Raw genomic sequence first — 7,671 nt, forward strand, 5'->3', positions numbered from 1 at the left:
CCCGATAAAATGCTCTCTCCGGTGCATCTGTAGCAGCTGGTGAGAGTTGTCGGGGACGTGCCAAACACGTGCATTTCATTAATGTTAAAGGAGGCAAAAAATCCTTAAATCGCACACAAAATAAAAACAGGATTGATCAAAGAACATTTTCAATTCGTTTTGAGACAATGTGCCGCCGAGACAAATTCACTGAAATAATATAGACACATAATATCGCTAAGATTACAGCGCCGTCTAAATTTAATTTGTGTTTGATTGCTGTGGTATAGAACTATTCTTCTGTCCATGATGTGCATTTCATATAGAATTGTTGGCTATGTGAAATGTTTGATCATCTACCCAATGAATTCTTGAAATGCAACTGCAGACTAATAGGAATATATTGATTAATAATTGAAGGAAGCTAAAACGTGATATGATCTCGATAAATGTGACAAAGGGCCTCAGATCTATGTAATCAGACTATGTTAGAGAGGAGTAATGTACATCAGATCACTAGCTTTTGGAGATCCATATAAATAACATTAAAGACTTTCCAAATGGATCAAAGGTATGAGAACTGATGTTCCTATCAGATAGATCTAAGCACATACAGTATGACAAGTAGCTATTAGTTATCAACAGAAAATGCTGGAGATAGCAGGCTCTATGGAGTCAGATAAAAGATAAAAAATTCAGGCTAATAACTTTCTGTCAAGAAAGTTTGTGGATCTGAAATATTAACTCTCTGTTTCTCTCTGTAGATTCTGCGTGCTTTGCTGAATACTTTGAAAAATGACACAAAGTTCTGAACTTTGTTCCAGCATAGTCTTTTTTTGTAAACCAGCATCTGCAATTCCTTGTGCCTGCATGCTATATAAATCAGATTTTAATAATCTGAAGCTTTTATTGTTTCTATTTGTGGTCATCGGCCATTGAAATTAAAATTTAGAAGCAAACTTGAAAATATTAATAAACTCAGCAAGTATTGAAATAGATGCAGCAATCCGGAAAACATCTGCGGTGAGAGAAGAGAGATAAAGACTAAGGATCTGGTAAAATTAAACCATTATGTTAGCAATAGTAACTTAATGAAATATCATTAAAAATCTGACTAAGAACTTCATAAAGATATAATTTTGAGAAATGTGATTCATGATTCAAGTGAGTTTATTGTCATGTGTCCCTGATAGGACAATTAAATTCTTGCTTTGCTTCAGCACAACAGAACATAGTAGGCATTGACTACAAAACAGATCAATGTGTCCATATACTATTATATCAATATGTACAAACATGAATAAATAAACTGATAAAATGTGAAGCAAAAGTGGAAATAAAAACAGTACCTATTGAAAAGTGAGCCAAATGTCAGGGGTAATTGGGTGTCTGCCGACTAGTAGGTGGCATAGCTTTAAGATGGGAAGAGCAAAATTTAAAGGAGATGTGCGGGGCAAGTGTTTTTTACACAGAGAATGGTGGAGGCCTGGAATGCACTACCAGGACTAGTGGTGGAGGAACATACAGTAGTGGCGTTTAAGGAGCTTATAGATAAGCAGAAGGGTCGAGATGGCCTGTTTTCGTGCTGTAATTGTTATATGGTTTATATGGTTTATATATGTAGGCAATGGAGGGATATGGATCATGGAGCAGGCAGAGTTGGATTTGCTGACTTAGCCAGAGACACAGCTTCGATCCAGACTACAGGTGCTGTCTGTACGGAGTTTGCACATTTTCCCTGTGACCACATTGGGTTTCTTCAGGAGGCTCTGGTTTACACCAACATTCCAAAGAAGTGCAGGGTTTGTAGGTTAATTGGCTTCCGTAAATATCCCCCTGTTCCATGTTCCTATCCAAAAGCGTCTGAAACGTCACTATTGTATCTACCTCCACCACCACCCCTGGCAATGCGTTCCAGGGCCCCACCACTCTGTGTAAAAAACCTGCCCCGCACATCTCCATTAAACATTCCACCCTCTCACCTTATCAGGAAGGAAGTGCATTGGAGGGGTATTCCTTTAGTTAGGGATTAAGGATGACTTTCTACCTCTTGGGCTTTGACGGATTTTAGATTCTTAGAGGAGTTTTCTCTCACTGGGAACATTTGAAGAATGGGTCACAGTTTCAGAATCTATAGTTCACTATTAAGGACTAAGATGAAGAGAAATATGTTCACCCAAATGGTTGTGAATTTGCAGAAAACTATGTGCCAGAGTCGAATGGATATGCAGTTGAACATATAGGGCGGGTTGAAAGATTTTTGCACACTAAGGGAGGCAAGAGATATGGGGATAGAGGGAAAAGCTTACTGCTGAGGTAGAAGATCAGCCATTTTGTGACGCAGTAAGCTCAAGGGGCTGAATGGTCTATTCCTGCTTCTGCTTTCCAGCCTCTTGCAATCTGCGGCTTGTTCTGAAGACAAATCAGCTTGGAATTAGAATAATGTGCAATTAAAGACAATTAATTGCAATTTGAAATGTAAAATGCAAAATTCAAGATTCAGAAATGTTCAAACAATTTACTTCTGAGTAAAAATAATGACGTATTAACGAATAATGGTCAGGAAGCTTTTATTAAATGACTCTATTGATCAGAATCCAATTCAGAGTTCACAGAAAGCATCAACATGACATGTTTAATACCAACTGCTTCAGTAGATCCATAATGGCATTGAAGGTGAAGATAGACACAAAAAAGCTGGAGTAACTCAGCAGGACAGGCAGCATTACTGGAGAGAAGGAATGGGTGATGTCTCGGGTCAAGACCCTTCTTCAGACTAGTTAGGGATAAGGGAAACGAGAGATACAGAGCAATGAATGAACGATATGCAAAAAAGTTATGATGATCAAGGAAACAGGCCATTGTAAGCTGTTGGTTGGGCAAAAATGAGAAACTAGTGCGACTTGGTGGGGGAGAGATAGAGAGAGAGGGAATGCCGGGGCTACCTGAAGTGAGAGAAATCAATATTCATACCATTGGGCTCTAAGCTGCCCAAGCAAAATATGAGATGCTGGTCTATTTGTGCATATCTTCAGTTTAAACCAGCATCTGCAGTTCATTCTAACACATGGTATTGAAGGCAGATGGGGCAGTTTCCTTCGTGTTTGTTGACAACTATAGTGTTTGAGTTAATCAGTGTTACCTCACAGTGGCTAGTTTGAGAAATTATGAGATTAATTCTGGTTTGATGTGATGTTTGATGTGATGAGTTCATGTTTTTTTAGACTTAAGAGACTCAGCATGGTAACGCCCTTTGGCCCACCGAGTCCACACCGACCAACTATCACCACATCCACCAGCACTATCCTACACACTCGGTCCGCAATAACCAACATGACCTCCCGGTGGCTCAGCACTTCAACTCCCCCTCCCTTTCCCCATCCGACCTCTCTGTCCTGGGTCTCCTCCATGGCCAGAGCGAGCAACCCCGAAAATTGGAGGAACAGCACCTCACATTGGGGAGTCTGCATCCTGCGGGCATGAACATTGAATTCTCCCAATTTTGTTAGCCCTTGCTGTCTCCTCCCCTTCCCCAGCCCTCAGGCTATCTCCTCCCCATCCCTCAACCCTCGGGCTCCTCCTCCTCCTTTTTCCTTTCTTCTCCCCGCCACCCACTGTCAGTCTGAAGAAGGGTTTCGGCCCGAAACGTTGCCTATTTCCTTTGCTCCATAGATGCTGCTGCACCCGCTGAGTTTCTCCAGCATTTTTGAGTTCCTACTATCCTACAAACACTAGGGACAATTTACAATTTTACCGAAGCCAATTAACCGACAAACCTGTACGTCTTTGGAGTGTGGGAGCAAACTGGAGCACCCGGGGAAAACCCACGCGATCACAGGGAGAACCGACAAACTCCGTACAGACAGCACCTGCAGTCAGGATTGTGGTCAGGATCAAGCCCTGGTGTCTGGCACTCTAGCACTGCGCCACATTGTGCTACATATGTCTTCAGCATCCTGTATATTGTTTGAACTGTAACTGAGCTCATCAGTATTCCTGAGATGCTGTGCGTTTTTATGTGGTGCATTAAATATATTTTAAAAGCATCTATTTGCATGTGGAAAAGCAAAGCCTATTTTGGATTGGTGACTGTGTGCGTGTAATGTGGAGTTTAAGGGGACCTCGGTGTCTTTACACATGTCACTGAACGCTAATGTGCAGGTGTAGTGAGCAATTAGGATGATAAATTGGACATCAGCCTTTATTACAAGAGTAGTTGGATCCAGGAATAAACGTTTTATACCACACCTGGAAGATCGTTGGCAGTTTTTATCTTCGTACCTAAAAACCTGCCAGGGAATGAAATGAAGATTCACCAAGCAGGTTGTTGGCATGATGGTAGTCACAACAAAAATGCTGTAGTAACTCAGCGGGATAGGCAGCATCTCTGGAGAGAAGTAATGGGTGACGTTTCGAGTCAAGACCCTTCTTCAGACTGAGAGTCAGGGGAGAGGGATTCTAAAGATATGCAAGGGTAAGGTGTGAAAACAACAGATCAAAGCAGACGATGGCAAGGAAATTATGGGCTTGCCATATGAGGTGAGACTATGAAGAAGGGTCTCGACCTAAAACGTCACCCATTCTTTCTCTCCAGAGATGCTGCCTGTCCTGCTGAGTTACTCCAGCTTTTTTGTGTCTACCTCAGTATATACTACATTGTTGCGTTGGGAGGATCTGTAGATGCTGGATAAGACCATAACACATAGTAGAATTAGGCCATTCAGCCCATTGAGTCCACTCTGCCTGCCTTCTCTTCACAAACTTTGATTCTCTTCCAAGTCAAGAACCTATCAAACTCTGTTTTAAAAATACCCAATGTTTTGACATCCACTGCTGTCAGTGGCAATGAATTCCACAGATTCACCACCAGTGGCGGACTGGCCAGGGTGTCAGCTTGCCCGATGGCAAGTGGACTCCTGATGAAGTGGGCCTCCTCTGTCTCCTGGTTCACCATCCTCTGGCTAAAGAAATTCCTCATCATCTTCTTTATAAAGATACATGGGTCTATTCCGAGGCTGTGTCGTCTGGTTCTAGAGTTTCTCATTACTGGAAGCATCCTTTCCACATCCAAGCTATCTAGGCCTTTAATTTCATTATCCAGTAGGTTACGAATATTCAGGTAAATCTATTTCATAGAAACAAAAACATAGAAAATTGCCCTTCGAGCCAATACCGCCATTCAATATGATAATGGCTGATCATCCAAAATCAGTACCCCGCTCCTACTTTTCCCCCATATCCCTTGATTCCATTAGCCCTGTGCTATATCTAACTCTCTTGAAGGCTGAAGATGCCCAGGCGTGGAGAGGAACATTGGATCGCGGGACAACAAAAATGAAGACGACAGCTACAACCTCCGCCTCACTGGAAAACCCACACCTGGACCAGCGGATACAGTAGATGAGGTTGGAGGAGCTGCACCTGAAAGATGAGGCAGAGGTTCACTTGTACCTTCTCCAACCTCATCTAATGCATCCGCTGTTCCAGGAGTGGACTCCAATATATTGGTTTCTTTTTCCTGGGTGGCACGGTGGTGCAGGTTCCTAGGGAAACGAAACCAACGTCATGTATTGGAAAGCCTCAGTTATTTCTGAAACGTAGTGATGAGCCATAACTGGGAACAAATATCAGCTGTGACTCCATACAATGATCTAGATGCCTTGACATGCGGTTGATAGTGAACTGCAGTACGCTGTGTAGATCACAACATCTAGACACTGTACATTGATAACGGAGAGAATAAGTACTAAGAATGATGGATGAACTACCAATGAATTGGGCGGCTTTGCCCAGAATGGTGTCAAGCTTCCATGAAGCTTGATAATTTGTCACCATAATATTGTTCAGGGGAAATGTAATAGTTATTATAGATGGTGAAGGTTAGGCCTCTGCGCATTCCTCTGAAATTGGATCCTCGACTTCTTCATTGACAGACCACAGTCTGTTCGAATTGGAGGAAACACTTCATCCTCAGTAGTATGGGAGCACCTCACGGCTGCGTGCTCAGCCCCCTGCTTTACTCACTCTATACTCATGACTGCGTAGCCGGACATAGTGCGAACTCCATCATCAAGTTCGCCGATGACACCACTGTGGTTGGACAAATCACAGATGGGGACGAGTCAGAGTATAAAAGTGAGATCGACTGACTGACCAAATGGTGCCAGCACAACAACCTGGCTCTCAACATCAATAAGACCAAGGAACTGATTGTGGACTTTGGTAGGGGAAGGATGAGGACCCACAATCATATTCATATCAATGGGACGATGGTGAAGAGGGTCAATAACTTCAAATTTCTGGGAGTGCATATTTAGAAACATATAAACGTAGAAACATAGAAAATAGGTGCAGGAAGAGGCCATTCAGCCCTTAGAGCCAGCACCACCATTCATTGTGACCATGGCTTTTTGAAGACCTTTCCTGGACCCAGCACACCAATGCAATTATAAAGAAGGCACATCAGCGACTCTACTCCCTAGAAGATTACGGAGATTCGGCATGTCGAAGAGGATTTTCCTAAACCTCTACAGGTGCACGGTAGAGAGCATTCTGACTGGTTGCATCATGGCCTGGTTCAGCAACTTGAACGTCCAGGAGCAAAAAAGACTACAAAATGTTGTGACCACTGCACAGTCCATCACCGGCTTCGGCCTTCCCACCTTTGAAGGGATCTATTGTAGCCTCAAAAAGGCAGCCAAAATCATCAAGGACCCACACCATCCTGGCCATACACTCATCTCACTGTTGACATCTGGGTGGACTCAGAAGGTACAGGAGCCTGATGGTAAAACTGTAATGTCCAGGTTCAGGAACAGCTTCTTCCCTACAGCCATCAGGCTATTAAACACAACAACGAATAAGCCCTGAGCTCTGAACAGCAAAAGACTATATTATTATAGACAATAGACAATAGGTGCAGGAGTAGGCCATTCGGCCCTTCGAGCCAGCACCCTATTATTGCACTATATTTGTTATTTATTGAACGTTCTTTTGTTTTCTCTTCCCCTGTTATGTACTATGTTTACATATTCACATATTCTGTTGTGCTGCAGCAAGTAAGAATTTCATTGTCCCATCCGGGACATATGCCAATAAAACACTCTTGACTCTTGACTCTCTTGGGTTAGGGCTGGGTAAAGGCCCAGGATGGAATTTTGACGGGAGAAAAGGAATGGGTGGCGTTTTTGGTCGAGACCGTACTTCAGACTGAACCTCGACCCGAAACGGTGATGTGGAGAGATAAAGAACAATTAAAAATATGCAAAAAATTAATGATGATCAAGGAAAAAGTCATAAGCTGTTTGTAGGGTGAAAATGAGAAGCTGGTGCGAGATAGAGAGAGAGGGAATGCCGGGCCTATCTGAAGTGAGCGAATCAATATTCATACAACTGGGGTGTAAGCTGCCCAAGTGAAGTATGAGACGTTGCTCCTCCAATTTGCATGAGGCCACCCTTTAAAGTACAATGATGTTTTCCTTCAGAGAGGTCAGGAGCAGCATTTGGGGACATCCACTGTGGACTGAGGACCCATGCTGCAGTAACCCAGTGGAAGGCTCGGCTCGCCAACCCAGAGTGGAAGGAGTCAGATGGAGGGTGGGTAAGCAGACCGGCTTCAGGAGGGAGTGCCCGGCCTCGATGGCGGAGTGGGCTGCAGGAGGCCCTGCAACAGCCTGAGGCTCAGCTAGACCG

The sequence above is a fragment of the Leucoraja erinacea genome, chromosome 7 (genome assembly GCF_028641065.1).
Source record: "Leucoraja erinacea ecotype New England chromosome 7, Leri_hhj_1, whole genome shotgun sequence".
NCBI lineage: Eukaryota > Metazoa > Chordata > Chondrichthyes > Rajiformes > Rajidae > Leucoraja > Leucoraja erinaceus.